A 21,061-nucleotide genomic window follows, 5' to 3' on the forward strand; every position below is an offset into this window, starting at 1 on the left:
TTTGTAAATATCTGCTTCTTCTGAATCTGATGCAGCAACATGTTTCAAACAAGATGGGACAGGAGCAACTAAAGACTGGGGAAGATGTGGAACGCTCCAAAAACACCTGTTTGGAACATTCCACAGGTAAACAGGTTGATTGGTAACAGGTGAGACTATCATGATTGAAAGGCTCAGTGGTTCACAGCGAGGTTCAACACTTTGTGATCACATGATTGGACAAAGGATTTACTACATGGACTTGGGAACATTTTGTAGATGTAACAGGTGTGTTCAGGACGCAGTAACCCCAGTACACAGAGACCGTCACTGATTTAGTCTCAGAATCGGCAGAGACAGAAGCAGCCACGTAGTTTAAAGTTCAGCTTGGGAATAAAGTAAACTAAAGTAATAAACTCACTCAGTTGAGTCTTTTTAGGCAGATTGAAATGTTTGTGAGGCCAGCACCAAACAATCACAGGCAAACAAGGAACCAGGAAGTGCAGAACAAAACTCTTAGTCTGAGGCAGAAGGCTGAGGTGTTAACGAGGGAACAGGAGAACAGACAGTCAAAGGCTGGAGAGTCCTGCATGGACACAAAGAACAATCTGGCCATGAGTGAGTGTGTGAGAGCAGCTTAAATACTGGGCTGACTGGGAGTGAGGATCAGGTGAGTGGACAGGTGGGCGTGGCCAGCCGGGAGCGCGTGAGTGGAAAAGTACTGGCTGAGCAGGTGGACAGATGAATGAAGTGGCAGCAGGTAAGAGGATGAAGGGGTAGGACTGTACTGTTACTCAGTAAACTCAGTTCGTTTGGAAGTTATTGAGTGTTTTTATAATCTTTTTTCACAACGTCCAGACTTTTTTAGCGTCGGGGTTGTACATAAAAGCAGTCTAGAGCTTTACACATTGCATGAAACACATACGGCTGTACAGCGGCGGAGGACTCCAGGTTCAGTTCAAAGCAGAACAAAATGTTTTTAAACTGATTTCAAGTTTTATTGCTCATGTAAGTTTGTTTCAGCTCTGTGGAGTAAAATAATTCACTGCTGCTTCGTGCTTTTGTTGGACTGTAGGAACACTCAGCAGACTGCTGACAGACAGAGTGGGTTTTTATAATGACGATTAAAAAAACTTTATTCATACAGCAGCTCTCAAACAAAGTGACACAGTGCTTTACATGCCTGAACCAGGATTAAAATAATTCAGGCCTGCAATGAGGCAAATAAAATCAGACAGTTAAAAGTAATACAAGAATAAAATTTCATTAAACAATGACAATATAAAACAATTATAATGATGAGCTGTAGTACTTTGACTCTGTTCTATGACAAGCTGAAAGACATTAGCGTTGATGTGCTCCAGATTTGTCCAGTATGAACGGACTTGGCTGGTTCTTGTATGTATTGATGAAGCAGATCAGAAAGTTTTTGCTGTGGTTTGGTGTAGATTTCTTGTCTTCAGTGAATTCTGCCTCGTCCAGGTTGTCTTGATCTCTGTAGCATCCATTCAGAAGTCTGTCTGTGTTTAATGCCCAACGCAATCTGACAAAAATAGACAGTGACACATGTGGCACCTGGTTCTGTTGGCTCAGTTCTCGTAAGTCCTCCAAAGTTTCTTCACAGTGAACAAAGACGGAGTCAGGCCCATAAAGGTAGCAGCTTAAATCCAGGAAGTATGAGCCGAGGCTTTCCACATACACAGACTGCCAGTTATGTCACGAGCAGACAATTTTCAGCACACGTTTGGCAGTGTTACAGAGGCTCACAGAGGAAAGCTCTGTGCTATGGCTGCTAATGAGGTGTTAGCCAAGACTCTACCTTGTTGAAAATCTTGTTGGTTCCCTTTGAGTGAAACGAGTCAAAAAGCAGCCTTTATCCGGGGATTTCAGTCCTATATTACATTTCATAAGAAGTGTTATTATGAGGTTTCCTTCTTCTAAAGAGGATTTCTTGATGCTTTGCTGAGCTCTGACAAGCAAAATGTTTTTCACCCAGAAATACAAAAGGCCTTTCTTGTGTTGATCAGGTCTATGCACCTAACCTGACACGCCAGACGGTCTGTTCCTCAGACCCATCCGGTAAGGCAGCCATGGAAACTGTCTGTCACCGTCTATACAAGCTAACTTCAACCAATCAGATCAACCAATCATATGACATCACTCACGCCAGTCGGGAGAAGAGCGAGAACATCTTTTTTCTTTCAGAAACGCCCTCAGTGTGGTTCTTCGCTCTTCTTTCAGCAAAGAAATGCTCTCCAGCGGTGATGCTACTGCTGATCTATGCTAGCCACCATTGTTGTTTCCGAACAGTCGGCTGTCATCACATCTAAACTACGCCCACCTGTGGCTGTCAGTATTTCCTGAGAAGACGCTGATTGGTCCGAACCACTGTGGTTTAGGCAGAGGTGTGCAACTTGAGGCCATGATGGATTCTCGTGTAGCGTCATCTCGTGTGATCTTGTCCTCTCACGTGGTCACATTCACCCACAGAATATTTCACTGCGTCACAGAGAATGAATGGTAAATGGATTGAGCGATATTCCTGACTTGTGACTGGAGAAGACGCGCTCAAAGCTGCTTCTTCTCCTAATGTTCATGTCGCCATCCCAATGTCGATATCCCAATATCACGACGTTATCTGATGTTCTAGCTTCCCCTGTCAGACTGAAGTCAGACAACAAACAGTGTTTTAATCTGCTGCAGGTAGCTGCAGTAATGCTAATGCTAATGCTAGGTTTGGAATGATAACCCTTCATCCAGCTGAAGAAAGTCAGTCTGTTGTATTAGTGCAGAGCAGAGTGACCTGGACACTGTGTGCGTGCGTGCACGCGAAACCTCCATGAGAATCAGGCGCCGCCCTGAGCGCTGCTGTGGTAGTGGGCGTTTGCCTCTTCACCACACTGTGTGGCGCACGATGCTGTTTGTCATCAGCAGCACTTAGTACACACATTAGTGCTCGGCACAGACAGCACATGCTGGCATTCATTAATGCCTTGTGTTGTGAGTCACAGCATATCATAAGAGCCACTTAGGCACCTCACAGCCAGGGGTTAGTAGGCTCTGTGATTCATTGTTAACTCATATTCTGATGTCTGTCTTTGTCTGAGTTACTTGTTTTTGGCCTAAAAATACAAACTAATGAGAAAACAAGTACTGTTCCTGATAAATTGCCTGTTAGTGGAAGGTCAGACGAGCCATCTGGAACAGCTGACAGAACCTGTTCCTGTGTGTGTGTGTGTGTGTGTGTGTGTGTGTGTGTGTGTGTTACACTACTGCTAATGATAATAAGACCATGTAGACCATGCCCTATGGGCATCTTAAGTGCCGAAAAAGTACAAAAATATAAGTCTAAGTAACTGAAGTTGCATTAGAGGTTGAACGTATGTACTATTGTTTTGTTACTGACAACTAATCCCACGAATAAAACAGAAGAAACAACAATTTGTCTGTCTCTCAATGCTTTCCGATCATTGGTTCTGACTGAAAACACAAATCTGTAAAAGCAAAATCTTTAATCATCTTTAAAAAGGCTCAGTAATGTGTTTAAACAGCTTTACTTTACAAACAGGAGGACGTAGGTCGTTTGCTGGGACTATTTTCAGTTGCGGATTGACACACAGGCATTTGTTGACAGCAGCAGAACAGTGTATGTGGGACTGACTGAAAATAACAGAGTGCGCCACTGATGTGTTTTTAATAGTGTCTGAACAACAATAGAGAGTAATAAGATCAGACACTGTTCTGTAGCGGGGTAAAGCACATTATATGATGTCACTGTCCATGACAGTGGCCATTATAACAATGGACATCGTAATTGTACACAGTGATGTTGCTGTTGTCCATGATAGACGTCTGAAAGCATCTGATTTAACTGGGAATGAGTGCATGCAGGGAATTAGACATGATGTTTGGAGAACAATGTGATCTCCTCTGAGAGAACAGGGCGGGGTTCTGAACTTCACACCGTAGTTTGTGTATGAAAGGCCTCCGTCCACTCCATCTTACATTACACACAACAAACACAATGGCATGGCAGACTGTAAGTGCTTTCCATTTGGCTAACATGGCTCCTCACTCGCCTCTCACTTACCTCTCTTCAAAGGAGATGCAAGAGGAAGAGAGGGAAGGATGGGTGCATCCCATTTGCTAAATGAGACATCAATTAGTCATGATGCACTGTGTTTATTGAAGTGTTTTTCAGCTATTTTTGTCTTTATCTTTTATAGTGGACAGTAGAGGTGAGGGAAGAGAGGGCCGATGACGTGCAGCAAAGGTCCTCAGCTGAGGTTCCTACAATATGCGGAACCTGATGCAGTCTGAGTTTACCTGCTGTTTTTGTACTGATTATACACCTGGCTGAACAGCAAAATGCAATTAAAATGTACTGCAGACAGAACAGAAGAGACAATGCAGAAAATAAAATTCCTCAAAATAAAATCCATGTTTTTTTTTTTGTTTGTTTGTTTTTTTGTGGGTAGCTACAGGTGAGTAGTTTGTCCTGTTCAGAATAAAGGTGGATAATATTGGACTAGTAAAAGCCACGACTGCTGCAAATATTTTTCCTGAATGACCGAAGATCAACTTGTGGAAAACAATGATAAAACAAGAGGAAGAAGAGGTCGCTTTCCGGGTCAGAGGTAGAAGCACAGTTGGCTGAACAGAAAGCTTCCTGTGCAGGAGAGATAACTGCGAGACGCTCAGTGTCACGGCTGCATGCACCTTTTTCAGACTCTCCTTAATCCCGACATCTTTCAAGTCCGTCTTCAAACAGTCAGTTTCACATGTTGACACTGAAGCTGGTTTTTCTTGTAGTCCTTCCTTCTGTTCATACTGAGCATGAAGACATCACTCCCTCATGGACTTCTCATGTAAGAGATGGGGGACAAAATGAAAAGAAAGACAGTTTAACATTGGAAAATCACTTGATTTAAACAGCTCAAACTGCTGAAGCCTCATATTAGCCTCGGGTAAACCTGTTGCAGTGGTCACATGGGCACCTGGCTGCTGTTTTAAGACAGGCTTGAAAAATGGTGAGTCTATCCTGTAAAGGCCTAATGGGCCATTTGTTTACTGACCCGAACCTCCAGTGACCATGACAATTACACATGTTCAGGTAAGGTTGTTGTTAGCACCTCAAATCTGATCTGCAGTTGTTTCTATCCCTGAACCACAGCGGCGGCAGATCAGAAGTCGTCATATGAAACATATATAATGCTAACAATGCTACAGACCAACAGCGCCGTCCTGCTGATCGGAGCATCACATTAGAAAATATACCCCGCGTCATTTTGGAAGGAGATGAAAAATGATGTATTTTGTTGTTTAGTTCGAAGGACTTGATGATTCTTCACTGTTGCACCATCTGTCCCCTCATGTTCCTCCTCCCGTCCACTTTCAGTGCAGCTCCTGTCTTATTGATGGAGACGCAGCCGAGGAACCCGCAGTGTTAATGTTTTCCATTAAAACTGAGGTGACAAACTGCTTGTACTCTTTGGCTCAGGCGTCACCACATCATAGCCGCTGAACTTCAGTCAGGTGATAACAGGTGTGTCACATAAGACGGAGAAGCCATTGAACGCTCCTAAAAGCAGGTCGAGATTAACATTGCAGGAGGAGGTGGGGAATGAAATATTCGCTGGGCTCCTCCTGTAATTTAACTCAACATTTCAGATGGCATTTAAACCATTGGGAAATTGCAGGATGCGGTCTATAATGGATATGGCCTTTCTGCAGGACACAGCCAAAATAGAAAGCCTCCCGAGGGAGAGGAGGGACAGCTGACGAGGAGGCAAAAATACCGCATGAAGTAAATTTGAGTCAAAAACCACACTCTGAGTCATAGCTCGCAAATAAATATCCATAAGTTTGCTTAGAAATCATAGAAAAACAACAAATAATCATCATGTTTTTTAACTTTTCTTCAGTATCTGAATAATCCAGTGATATTTGTCTGTGCATCCTGCAAACAGGGACCGCTAATAGCTTATTTTAATGGTGCTATTCCAACAAAATGTTAAGAAAAAAAGTATTAAAAGAGAGCAGCAGTACCTGCCTGCAGCAGATTAAACAAGCTTCTATGGGATCTGTGGTGTGAGCATGTTCCTGCCTGTCAAATTAGCAAACACATTTTTTGACTTACTCAATTTTCACACAAAAGTCAAATCTCACACTAAGCTGATGAGAAATAATTCCAGCAGAAGGACAAGCAGCTCTTCATGTGGAAAAACACCCCTGAGATATCAGCTTTTCACTGCGCGGCTGTTACTCCTGACAGGATTTACATCATAGGAGAACCGGCACGTTCTCCAAAAAAGCAGTAGATAATTGCAGCAGTAATTATTGCTGTGGTGGGGGTGAGATATGACCCCACACACACTCTGCAGGGGAATATAAATCACTGACCAGCGCAGGTAACGTTAAAGCCACCACACCTCCCCGAGAGAAATAAATCTGGTCTGAACGGGGCTGAAGTGGACCTCTGAGCTTAGATTATTTTGTTACAGCAACTGTTCCCAGAGGTCAGTAATGATTTCGGCTCCTCACGGCTCGAATTGTTTTAAGTTTGATGATCCTCCCATCCGAGGTTCAGGGCCAGAATAGCAGCTTTAGCATTGGCCGCAGGATGCAGCATCGCCCTGTAGCTCGTTTATGGACACTTCAGTGTGTGTTGGAGGAACTGTATTGTTTTCCTAATGGGTACACCACTCTACATTTCTATTATTGTGTAACATCATGATTATAGTTAAAGCGAAGCCAGCGTGTGACACAAATACATTGCTTCCTGTCAGTGTTAATATATGTAAGCCATTGATATTCGGGTGGAGAATGCCAGATAATTCTCCAGTCTCATCTGAAGTGGTTATGAATTTAGAGTCAGAGGAACAATAATTATAATTACATCTGATTGTTTGTCTGGGCTGCTTATTTGTCTGACTTTGACCAAACGTCGTCATGCGCTGCAACGCAAATTCACACGGAGGCACGCTCAAGAAGAGCAAAATCTATCTGTGCAGAAACAATTATCTTCTTTCCTCAGGAGATGAGGTCATAATAACTGTCGAGACCCGACGATTTAATCTTACTGGTGATCAACATGGCCATGCCTCAGTGTCCTCTGCCTCTATTAGCATAAATGAGGCTGTAATGGAAGGTGTTGCATACAGGAAAATCGACCAGCTCCATTAGTATGTGTGGCTCCCGTTCAGGGATGTATTTTCTTCTGTTAAGTGGACAAACGCAGACGAAACAGACTGAGATATCGCCATATGGAGCAAATTGCTTATTTTTTAAGCAAATTTGTGCAGGTGGAGCAAATTGAGACAAAGCCCAGTTGAGTCTGAATTACTGTTGTTTTTTAGACCCACATATTCCATCGCATTGCATCGACAGACAGAAAGATTGAAGCTAAAAATTCTACTTGCATCGTAATCCATCCATCCAAAGCCTGACTGCAATTACTCACATCAAATATTTCATCTTCAAACCTCCTTGTCATTCTGATATTGTGTCATAATCCATACTTGAATCTAGTGAGAGACTCAAAGTAAGGGGACAAAAACAGTTTAAAATCAGACCAAAAGTGGAAGCCAGAGATTTAATGTAACATAATATGGGTCAGGATACTACACTTCCCAAAATGCATCTCAGTACTGTCTTTCATTCCATTTCACCAGCCCTCATCTTTCAAACTCCATGCTCCCAGTTTGTAGCACAGCCTGATTACCCTGATGACATCACTATGACATAATCAGGGTTAGACTTGAAAGAGCTCATTCAGAGAACTGCCGCCAGTTCCCTTTTATTCTTTTACCAAATATATACAGATATACCCTCCAGCTTACCGAAGGTTCAAGTTCATCTATGCTCTTTCAGGGTTATCGTAAAGAGGCATCACTGTGTGCGGGCAGCAAAGAGGGCAGTTTTCCTTTAAAGGAGACAGAAATACAGCTGTCACATCTGGACTTCCTCAGGCTTCTTCCACATTCCCTGCACAGCCCCCAGAGGAGCGGCCCTCACACAGGCCTGAGGAAGCTGCACGGACTGGTTCACCCAGCTGGGGATGAGAGGAGAAGATTCCCTCCTTCATGTGAGTCACCATCTCCCAGACACAATATATAATGTCCCGCTCCCAGAGAAGCTACACTTCAAGTCAGTCCTGTGGGAGAATGTGCACATCTGTGGCTGCAATCCGACGTTTTATGCTTTCGTGTTAATGTTATTGTTGTGTGATGCCTTCCAGCCGAAGCAGAGGATATGGAAAGTGACACCAACAGCGACGGCGAGGCTGCAGTTTGTGGGGCCGGGGGGGCTTCCCTTCCATTGAGCGTAGAAAGCAGAGCTCAGAGACACACGAAACTCCTCCAAATCAGGACGGACAGCTGAGCTGGCGATGATGTGTGATATATTCAGGCTGTACATGCAACCTGGCTAACACACACACAGAGAGAGTCAAACTATAAAAAAATTCCAGGTGCAGATGAGGATCTTGTTTTATTTTTAGTAGCAGGATAAATTTCCTAATTCAGTAGAAACACAAGAGGTATTTGCAGCAGTCAGCAACAACGCAGCATTCAAAAGCAGCTGTACATAAACATAAAGACAAAGATTATAAATTCCTGTAGATGGCAGGAAGCTGCTGCTCACACCCGCTGGTTTCACCTCCCTCTGTTATAGAAATATGGCTCTGGTGACTTAACCAGTAGAGGTTTGCATATGCAGGTCTGCAGAGTATCTCCACCTACATCAGTGTCCGTCTTGCCGCTAATTATGCTACAGTCGCTCACGTCAGCTGTGGTGTTTACTGCAGGTGGGAGACTTCTGTTCCCTGACTTTAAAGGCAACACCTGCTCTCAGGTAACATAAGCTCTGACTTCATGGTACACTATCGCTCTGTAACCAGTACGCTGTGTGAAGGGGGAGGGGTGAAATGCATGAGTGCAATTAAAACACAAGTACACAATCATGCACATTATTAACGTCTACATAAAAAAAAAAAAAAAAACAGTTTGACTTGTGGGAGGCATCTCCGAGGCACGAGACAGACGTAACTTTTAGTTGACTAGTGGAGTCCTGATCAGGAGACTGACGAGCAGGACTGTCCATTCGCTGTGTTTCTGTCTCTGAATGTGAGAGGGTGTCGGATGGGTGTATCGACGGGGGTTTTCGTAGGTGAGTGCATGTATAGGTTTGTGTGCACAGACGGATGTTAGCCACAGAGCGCCCCTTCACAGAGATACAACTACACCACTGGTGTGAAGTGTCCTGGACGCACTTCATTAGCTCCAGAATCTGCATATTTTTACACCGATATTGGAGCTGAACATGATACGAATACCCCAAAGATGAGCTTCACCAGGTTTAAAAGTGTAATACAGCGCTATATTGAGTGAGTTATGTTAAATAGTTAGCCTTAATGAAGTGTTTTAGCTAACCTGTGGACCGTCTGCTAACATGCAGACGACTTTTGCTTTTGCTTCTTTGTGAGACTGACTTTGTGTTTCTGAGCTCTGTTGTTTCTGGACTCCTTTGAGATTTAACTGCCATCATAAAATATAACAGACTGAAAGCACTCGTATTTAATTTTGCACAGCAGCGAGCTACAGACTGCTCTGTGATCCAGTAATGCAGGTGTTTTATATCTAATAAATGTTTCATTTCTTTCATCTAGGTGGAATATATGTGTATTTACCCCACTGTGCTCGCTCCACTGTATCTCTTATTTATTTATTTCCTTCCACACAATAGCGGCTCGCTTCTCTTTGGGTGAGATGTGACAGAGAAGGCTCATTTGGCATGATGTGCTGTAACAAGGCTCATCTTCATCATGTGAAGGTGGTTGGGATTACCGTGCAGATGCCTCATAATGGAGCTCCAGACTGCTTTACCATTCATCCATGTCTGGGCCAATCGGGGATCACAGGCGCATTCTCAATAAACATTCACAGAGATCATTTTGGCATTAAGAACGAGGATTATTTGTTGAAATATGGATTCATTATCCCCCCTTTGTGTCTGTAATTGTGTTGAAGATAAAGACGTGTAGCAGAGTGATTGTGCTGAATCACTGATTGCTTATTAGAAACTAATTAGAAATAGAACGTTCAAAGCAAACACAACACAACAAAGACCGTTATGTTTATTTCAGGACCACTGAGGACACAATTTTATGACCCCTTTTGAATGTTGGTGGACATTCATGAAGACCCTCTGTTAGACGTCCGGCAAAGACCACTTCTGAGAGTCCAGTCCATCAGAACAGGGTAAAACATTTTGTTCAGGTTCAGTTTTTCAGAGGAAAAAAGTTCAGAACTGATTCAGATTCTCTGCACCAGAAATGTCTGGAATGAGTGTGACGTTCAGAAACTTTCATTTGATGGAGTCAAACTGAACAAAATGACAACATATAAAACATTCAGTGATTCAGAACTCCATGAAAATGTACGTCTGTAGAGAAATCTCAGAATATGTTGAAAAGACATCTGGAAAACTCAGTTTATAGTCCGATGAAGCTGTTTGTAAAGGACAATTCTGATTTATCACAACCTGTGTTTTATCCTCGTAGCTCCGCCAATGATTCAGTGAGTTATAAGTTGGATGATGATATATATGAGGACAAACTAACGGTTGAAGTTTCTGCATAAAGGTGTGGGATTAGCTGAATAAGAAACCTTTGAGTTTAATTTTGTTATCATGAAATGCTTTTTGTGTTTCTGAGACCAATAATCAACTCCATGTTTAGTTGAAAAGCTTAATATAGAACCGTATGACAATGTCTTTTGATGTCTAGGAGAAAGCTTCAGAAGCCTTCCATCTTTACACTGTCCGTTGGACGTTTATGCTCAAATATTTCCTTGCCTGTGCTCTTCCTATGTGTCACATTAGTTGTATTTTCTGTTAAACAGATTCCTGATAGAGCGAGCAGTTTGCACTGTGCACCGTCCTTTATGATATCCTGTAAGAACATTTGAACTAACGTGGACAAATCACAGGCTTAGTCGCTGGTATATAATAAATCGGCCCTCACGTAGCCGGTGTTTGGGATGAGTTTATAAGTAAATCACTATATCTGCTGTTATTAAGGAAGTGCGCTGGGACTAAGTAAGACATGTATTACTTTTGTGCATGCATTTACACTCGGTACCATGTGGGACACTTCAATTTGCAGATTTATGAAGGAATCCACATAGACTGCACTTGATTTCTGGTTGTTAAAGTGAAATATGTGTTGAATGAAAGTTCCCCATATCCCCCTACCCTTTCAAACACACGCACAGATTGCTTCGAGTGGCCCACAATAAGTGGATGCAACATATCGGCATAAAAATTTAGAAAATAAATATCCTGCCTTCACCCCAGAGCGTTGGAGCGAGAAAGCACGGATTCAAATTAATGTCCAAGCCGTAAAAGGATGCATTTGTTTTTGTCTCAGAGCAATCAGTGCTTCCTGCACTGATATGTTTCCAACAAGACAAACCTCCGGATGAAACAGCGGAACACTCAAAGCACATATCTCATTACAGGCTTTTGTTTACGGCTTTGACTCGGCACGATGCTGCGAATGAATTCTCTCTTTTCTTTCTTTACAATCCTTCATTGCCATTTTTTGTGTGTTTCCTCTGAGTCATCCCTTTTGTACTTGACAAATTCTCTGAATTATTTGGATTCCGTGAGAGTTGCTTAAATATCTACTTAACAGGGAAAATCAGAAATGGAACTCCGGAGCCAAATTCAACTCTAATGATGCAACATAGAGCAGCAACACAAGTTCCACATTAATTAAGATTTTATTCTTATGCATTCAATTTGTTGACTGATGGACTGAGAGTTAAGGGGAAGAGACTATTCGTCATCAAATCAACTGTAACCTCAGTTTGTCTGAGGTATTTTTCTCATAAAGCTGATTTGATGTCAGTCCTGGAATAGTTTCAGAACTGAATGACCGCATGACTAACCTGAATTATTCAGTGATGGGGTTTCATGTGCTCCAGCTTGCTTTACAGTAACAATCAGTGGATTAGATTAGTTAATGCATAGTGGAGTTCTTGCAACCTTTCACTCCTCCACACCTTGTCAGGGTTAAATTAAGCCACGGTTTATTGCTTGTCGGAGATGAGATGCAGACTCAACAGCAGGAAATTCAGATGCACTTCAGGCTCATCCAGCACCTCGACCTCAGCCTTCCTGGACTGGCACTGACTGTTGGCACTGTGTGTGCTGCAGAACGGTCCAACATAAACATCATTTCTAAGGCTATTAGGCTCAAACAAAACAGTTTGATGTGAAACCTCAGATGAAAATAATGGCAGCGTCATCGCCACGCAGGTGTTTACAGTTATTATTCCAGACGGGAACTCTGGAACAGCAAGATTAATTTACTTTCACAGCGCCCGAACATGCTGACCAGCTATTGTGGGTAAATGAAGACACCCTCCATGTGGATTTTAGGGCCATCTTTATTACCACACTGTCGACTCCCGTTTTAACAGTCTGTGACTTGTTTTCTGCGATTGCTTTACTTTTTCTCCCCTTTTCCAAGGAATAATGAGCTGTTTTTGTTTTCTTTAAATATAGTTGTTTGACAGCCATGAATATAAACAATATAAAATATGATATACGCTGCTTTCATCATTTGTGCTACTTAGGTGTGCTTTTTTTATTGAATATGAATGCTAGATATCAAAACAAGAGAGTCCCAAATCATCAGCCCAAAGAGGGGTCCAGGTTTGTTGTCCTCTCCGTTGGAGTTTGTTCAAACAGCTTTTAGCATCTGATGAAATCAACATACATACAGGCAGAAATGAAATTCAGTAAATACAGGTGACGATAGCTAGTGTCGTGTGATCAGCTTTACAGATGTACAATGAGCGATCACAGGGAAGCTAACATCAGTATTTTGAAACTGTATTCTGCTTTTATTAATGCTTTCCATGAATCAGGGTTGTCCACATCCTGCAGACATAGCTCACCTAGTGAGGCGGCTGGATTCCATCTTGCCAAGCTTCGAGTTATGCTTCTGTGGCTAATGAGGAACTACTGGCAGCTATGGGTGGGGTTGTTTAAAAAAAAAAAAAAAAAAGGCGGCTCCAAAAGAGGTTCTAGTCGATGTTGCTACAGCATCCATTATATCAGAGCTGAAGAAGAGCAATAAACTGGACTGAAGGCTTTTCTCAATGCAAGAGATTATTCCGCTCTTTCCGTCAACAAAGACTACTTCAACTTAGGTTTGTTGATCTGATTGGTTTAAATCAGCCTGTGATAGACGGTGATAGACAGATGGTTCATCCAATCACCTGCCAAGTACTTTTTTAAAGTGCCTCCCTTTCCAAACGGTATCCAAGGACGACTTCCTGGATGGGTAACAATCCATCTGGTGTGTCAGATTAGCACAGAGCGACATTAGCATTCATGTCTGTGTCCACCTGATGAATCTACATGTGATATTTACACTCATTTCGCTCTGTGTTTGGTCCCCACACCAACAATAACTCACTCCTTATGTGCTAATTGCTCTACTCTTTGTTCACCAGCTGCAGGATTGTCCGTCAGGTGTTTTTTAGGGTGGCTTTTACACTGAAAAACCGTAAAACCAACACAATGAGTTGAAAGATGCTAACATGCTAAAATGACCTGGTGATAATTCTCTGTGGGTTTGTAACTATAGGTGACACATTACACACAGTCACTGGATGTTTTGTTGTTATAATAATATTTAGTGCAGCTAATCAAAATGTATCTGCCAATCGGTCGCCTGAACAGCCTTCAAAGTGTACAAAAGAGTAATTGCTTATTTAGATTGTTTATGTATATGGAAAATGTGATCTCTGCCGGGGTGGATGTGAAGCAGTGCACCACAGTCCCACTCACTGCAGCAGCATTTTGCTGCGCTCACATCTCCAAACACATCCAACCTTTTTGTGTCTCTCTGGAGCTTTCCAGCCCGTCTCTCTTCTGTAATTGTAAATTCACTTTTTTGGTGGGGATTACTGAATTGTTTATAGAGACAAAAGAATACATATAATTAATCTTTAACAGTGTGAGAACTGCTCGGGTTTTGTCTCTGAGACTGCAAATGTAAACTTGTTCCTTGAAGAAAGGAACATCCTCGATGTTGGATATGGATGAAGGCAAACTGCCAAATGCGGCGCAGACAATCGCACTGACTATGACAGGCAGTGGTAACAGATGAATGGAAATCAGAGCGCTTCTGTCTGCATGGGAATGATCACAGCTGACTGTTCCTTGATGACTTGTGCAGTTCAAAAGTGTATTTTTCTACTGTTACTGACCTAACCACAGGCCACGCCTGCTAAAGAAACATTGTTATGTAGTTTTCTTTAAAAGAGAATAAAGACGGGCGAAGGAAAGGAAAACAAACATCAATTTAAGAGATCATTATTTTTTTTGTTTGTTTTTCGTATAATGATTCACATGTGTTTTTCACTAAAAAAAGCTTCATTCTATCTGTTTTTTGAACCTCAAAGAAATGCGTGGATGGATCTGGAGTCAGAGAGATTCAGATGGGAGAAAAGTAATTGGGAAAAAAGGGGAGGATTTGAACAAAAAGTAGGTGGTGGTGTTCTCCAGTGTTGCTTATTTAGCCTCTCTTCCAGGTTAAAGGACTGGAAAACATTTAAATGTGATGGTGAAGAGGTCCTTCCCCCTGAGACACACATCCACACATGTATGACAACAACACACACACACAGTGTCCCCACCCCTGCTGCACACATCACAGCCACAGCAGAACATGCTCGCCAGGAGGGCTGACATAATTGTATTAATTGTTAACATAATTATGCATTTATGTTTAATGCCTACCTTCTGGTAATTATCAAGGAGCTACCTTAAGGCCTGGAACTTGGGCCTCCTTCTCTCTCTCCCTTTTCATGAATATCATTCCCTTTGTTATTACTGGCTGGCTGCAGCTTCAAAGACTTTCATCATTTTGTCTCTTGTAGCCAGTTTCTCTGCTGTCTCTCAGGTGCTGCGCAGAAACGTATCATTAAGTCATCTTAATTTGTCTGGTCTGGCTCTATGGCGTCCTATGAAGTCCTTTGACACAGAATACCAAATGTATTCCGTCGATTAAACTTTGAAAAGACAAAGAGAAGGAGCAGGAGGCTTCCTTAAAGCTTATATTTGCTTTGAGTTGGATCTTGCAGGTTTTGATAAAAGCTTAAGGCAATTAAAGGGACATAATACGCATATGTGGATGAAACAGAGTGAAAACTCAAAGCATGCCATATTATTCGTACTTGCATCACACGAAAAGAGAAAAGAGACATCGAAATCAGCCTCAAATCTCAAATACGTACGAAGCTGGAGGATGTGATTGGCCTAGCTTAGCGTAAAGACTGGAAACAGATAGTGGGGTTGTGTGTTGGATCATTTGATCAACAGTTCTCCATCTCCTGTCCGTCTCCCTGTTCCTCCTCTCCAGACACATCTCGGTTCTCCACTGATCCACCAGATGCCCTCGACTCTTTCTGATCTCTCCTTCACCTGACTGCCCCGCCTAACCACACACCTGTTCTCACTTCCAGCTGCCTACCCACCTCCTCACCTGCAACCCATCCCATCATCAACCACTCACTGTAAGCACTTCTCTACTTCATTTGTTCCTTGCCAGATTGTTGAGTCAGCATCCACGTGCTTTGTGTCTTCACTCTCTGTCCATCTGTTACCTTGTTACCGGAACCTATTTTTACCCGCCTGACGTCTGTGTTATGACTTTTTGGACTTGTTTATCTGTGCTGAACTGCTGCAGAAGTAGCAGTACACAGCTGAATCAGGTGCTTCTTCTGCACAGCTATATTTCAAATCATGTTTACCAAAAATAGCACGATTTACTTCAAGTTATCCAACATTATTCTAATAGAAGTAAAGTAATGACCAAATGAGTTTGGTTAGTTTGCACAATCACATATTTACTACTGACCACCACTCTTAATTCTTATTTCTCTATGGATGAATAGATAAATACTTGCATGTGTATGCAAACTATATTTACAAAGACTTAGAAGTTAGAAGAAGAAGAGTGGAGAGACAATAACTGCAAGATACAAAGTTTCTCTATCCATCTTTCAACCCTGCAGCCACTGAAAGACTTTTTAACAGAGTGGGTCATCATCTTTGTTAAGTTAGCTGCTTTTTTCACTGTGACCGCGGTCACTATGTTCCTAAATCTCAGCAGTTACTTTGGTGGGCACAGTGTTAACATAATGAGTAATGACAGAAATGAGGTCTTTCTTTTCCATGACAGAAACGAACCTGAAGCTTCCCATAACTTCCAGTTGTAAGACCCCGTCAGGCTTGGTTCCTGCCTGTGTTTCCAGTGTGTGTTTTGGATTTCCAGTATAGTAGACCATTTAAAAGGTGTCACTGCTTCAGATACCACGACGAATGAGTTCAGCTGTTGCACAAACAACAATGGTGGAGATGATGGATGTTACAGGTCATCAAGTTTCTGTGGTGAAAAAGGCTTAAAACACACACATTCACCAGGATCCTCCTCCTGTAGGCAGCCTCCATTGGCCTCCCCCAAATGGGACTTACCCCCCCTGCACCAGGATCGGCTCCTGGTTTAGATCATTCCAGTCCAGTAGGGACAGGGGTGCTGGTGTCCCTGCTGATCCAGTTACCAATCACAATGTAGTGGCCACCTCCACTGAGAGCTGCCTCCCATTCCCCTCCTGAAACATCACAATGAACAGGTGGAGGAGGAAGAGGAGGAAGAGAAGCTCCGCAGGTTCATAGATAACATAATTCATCCATCACACATTCAGTACTTGACCTGTCCAAGAAGGCTGAATGAATGAAAGAAGGAGGCTTTGTTTGTTAATCAGAGTGTACGGCTGGACGTAACGGGGAATATTAGTGGAGTATTTATTTCCATTAACCAGGTAAACAGCTCCGGAATATTGTCTTTTTTGGAATCAGGGCAAAAACTGGAATATTTTCCACATGAAAACATTGTGATTGTCAGTAGTTGTGTGACAAAGTTTGACAGAAACGAAGAACTTGGTGTTTGATATTCTTCTTTTTTGTGAATCTGCTCACAGCTCTGTCTCTGCAGATGAAAATGAATCACAGAGAGCCTTCAGACGAGCTTCCATTGCTCACAAGTAGAATGCAAAGAAATTCTGTCATGGGCAAAAAAAAAAAAAAAAAATACTTGAAATAAACTTTCATGTATGTGCATTTTTTTTCTGATGACTGCAATCCGTGTCACATAAATATTTAAATTTATTGGCGAACAGACGAGATGGAACATATCTGACATACCGGTCTGTCTAATGATGCAGCATTGCAGCATTGCATTGGAGGTTAACTCCATCTCTAGAATGTCAGTACGTATTTCATTTAAACTGCGTAACAACATAAATCAGTATTTCTTTTCAAGTTTCTAGCAATGCAAGATTTTGTCCAAACAACATGTGTTGTTTAAAGCATTTATAAGCAAATGATCTGTATTAAACGATCCAATCCAGTAAAGTATTTCAGTCAAATCACTGTAATAATGGTTCAAAAGCCTTTTGTCATTTCAAATTAGCCAGCAGATGTTAATCTTCCACCTTTTCTCCATTATAGCTCCACTAAGCGTGTATGTGTAGGTCACATGTTGGTCTCAAGATGGCAGCTGCACTCTGACCTTTCCATTGACGCCGATCTTAACCAAATAAGATCCTCCATTTCATCTCTACAACCAACAAGAGTCCACGTTCTCTTTTTCGTGCAGAGATCGAACCAGTTGCAACCAGCTGTGCAGATGACTGGTGTTTCAAACAGCCAATGAAATTCCCAAAACAAAGATATGCTGCCTCAGTGGGTCATTTCCAGACAAATCAACGAATTCAGCGCAAAATTGCACAGTGTTTGACAAGATAAATATAGTAAGTGGCCTCAATATAACGGAAGTATGAGTATATATGCCCACAATGTTAATATAGATGGCTTAAATTTAGATTGCCTGAATATAAATAGAGATATTTATCTAGATAAATATAATAAAAAGCCTTTTTTAGAGAACATACCATTAGAAAACATATGTAAAATATTCATTGATTCATGTTGCTGTGGATCATCCACACGTCTCAGTGTAAACAGTTTGTGTTGGAGCGACATTCTACCAGAGAAGGAGCCTGAAACCGGCCACAGTGTGTTCGGTGGATCATTCCTTCTGTTCAGGGCATGCTTTTGGAAAGAGATGCATTTTTTTTTATGTAATTTGTTTTTACTGTGAGCACCAAAAACAGATATCTCAAAACCTGGACAAAAGAAATCCAAGAATATCTGCTCCAGGATCCTAAAAGAGGGACGAAGAATTAGTTTTTCTTTATAACTTCGGTTGAACTGAACTCTGTTTAGATCAATGCACCAATAAAGCAGTCCATTGGCATTTCTGTAATAATCAAGCCACTAAATCTGGACTTTGTGTTGTGTAAACTTATGATTATGTACACTCCCAACAGGACGATCAGGTCAAATCTCTTCTTCTTCCTCTTCGGTGGTCCCTCTCTGTCTTCTCTGACTTCCCTCTTCATTGTTCTCACGCTGACATCGGCCTCAGTGGTGTTTGGGGTTCAGATTCAGACCCTCTCTTCCTTTTAGTCCTTCCCGTCTGGCCGTCCGTTGCAGAGACTGCATTTATTGCATCACGCTGCTGTGACTCTCTACAAAAGAGACAAAACAACAGAACATAAGTTTCAGCTTTAGATCACACTCAGATCACTCACTCAGATCTGTCCATGATGATGTTCAAGTAGTTTAAAATAGGAGAACTTCGGGATAACGAGGGAATGTGGATCCAACATGTGTGTCTTTGTTTTTCTGTGTGTGTGAGCTGGTTGGTCAGTCCCTTCATCTGCTTGTCAAACAGGGTGGTTGACAAATATTGACAAAATTTCCTAAACCGTGATGATGCTAATAATCTTTGTGACACCACTGACCTTCGCTATTAGTAGGACAACATTTCCCTTTGAGCAACCCTGGAGTCCATGACACTGTGTCCTGAAGACCAATGGCCAGTTCTTCATTGCATTTGTTATGAATAAAAGATCGATGGACGCAGACGGTCAATCCATATGTTTGGTGAGCCTTTGACCCCCCCCCCCCCCAAATACCAACCAAAAGGTCAGTATGTACATGAGAAGTAGAACAGTCAAAAAAACCCTACCTAACGTCCACACTTTACAAACACACATTTTCCCAAAATGTTGAACTATTTCTTTATGGCATGAAGAGCATCAGAGAATCAGGGTTTTTTTTAATGTGTCATTTATTTATTTATTTTGCCTCTCGAGTGAGGACATAGCTGAAATTCCTGAGTATGAGAATGTTTTTGTAAATGCTTATATATCCACTGGCTATCCAATTGTGTCTTCGTGTTACAAAGAGGGTCAGCATAACTCCTCTTAATTAGACTGTTTTCATCATCAAAGCGTTCCGTGCAGAGTTATGGCTGATTTTTTTTTTTTTTTTATAGATCCCGGCGTCTCGCCGCATATTGACTCGATCCGGTTTTTGCCTGCGAGCCGTCGTGGAGGCAACAATGAGGGCGAGCCGCAGCATGTTAGACATTACTGCGGTTATTGATGACTCATCGATCTAGCAGGCAGGCCACAGTAATCAAGCACAATGTCTCCGGGGACCGCAAGGATCAAGGCCTAAATCATGACTCCCCTGGCAGAGAGGCTGCTGCGAGAGATAAGAGCGAGCACTGTGTTTGTGTGTGTAGGCATGAATGTATGAGAGTGTGTGTGTGTGTTTGCTAGCATGCTTCTGTCCGCCTTTGAATGGTTTTGTAATTAGATTAGGACATTTGCTATCTGGACGCCAGGCCTGTGTGTTTACGTGCACAGTTATGAGTGTATAAAGATGTAACATTCATCACAGCCTGGGTTTGTGACATAGTGCATGTGTCATCAGTACATTATCCATTTGCTAAACCAAAAAAAAATCAATTATCCTGAGGGCTTACGTAGAAATATTCATGTCAGCATCACACTGCTGCACTGGCATATCAGACGACATGCGTTTGGGCGGCAGCGTATTGCACGCGATAGATTTTAAAGCCTTATTGATTTATGATGGAGGCTTATCTACGGATGAATGTGCTATTGATGTACTGCTGCCAGCCTATAATGGAACAATGCTTGAAAGATGAAGAAGACAGGTCAAGTCCAGGATCTGCCCTTGCAGTGAGTGCAGGAGGTGTGTGTGTGTGTGTGTGTGTGTATGCTCACCTGTTCGTGTGTTGCATGTGAACGGGTGAAGAGGTAATCTTTCTAGACAAGGGCGAGGTAATTACATTTCTCACCGTGCCATCAAAAGTTTGTCACCTGGCAGTCACACTGTGTCTGCTGTGTGTTTGAGAAGTCCAGCCAACGCTGTTTATATATCCACTGATGATGATGATGGTACTTTCTGTATGTCTCTGCATCGCTGTTTATCCTTTAGAAACAGCATAACCTTTATTTTTATGATTGGAATACGTCTTGAGGGAGTCTTTGTAACTCACTGGTGGTCACAATTTCACAGAATAGAGCAAAATCTACCTGTTTGACCACAGATATAAAGGCACGTGACTAGACTGAATTCAACTGATTGCCATAGGAATAAAAAGTCCTTTACGCAGGTCCTTTTTGACTGTTTGAGTTCCTAAATGTCACCCAGAGGTGATGGTGATAGATGTCAAAATGGCCAAAACTGCCATGCCAGCTGTACTCAAAACAGAACAGTGGACAAACACTGCATCAGCAGTCAATATGGAGAAAAGGTGGCTTTAGTAGGCGATTTGAGGTGAATGTGGGTGGAGCCCCCCCCCCCTTCTAGCAAAACGACCTGAATGCATCCCCTCGTTAGCCTGCGATCTCCATCCTGTAGTAGCAGAGAGTGCAGGGGCCCGGAGTTGTTTAGCTGAATATGTTAGTCCAGTCTGCCTGAGTCATTGATCCTTTATCTGACAGAGGTCTGTGCATGTTAGAATCCATGGCCCCCGACCATGAAGTATCAGCAGCCTAACTGTGCTGGGTATTGATGAATCCTTGGAGCTGTTCGTGGTGCTGAAGGAGCACACGGATTT

This window comes from Chelmon rostratus, chromosome 13 (assembly GCF_017976325.1).
Source record: "Chelmon rostratus isolate fCheRos1 chromosome 13, fCheRos1.pri, whole genome shotgun sequence".
In the NCBI taxonomy this organism is placed as follows: Eukaryota; Metazoa; Chordata; class Actinopteri; order Chaetodontiformes; family Chaetodontidae; genus Chelmon; species Chelmon rostratus.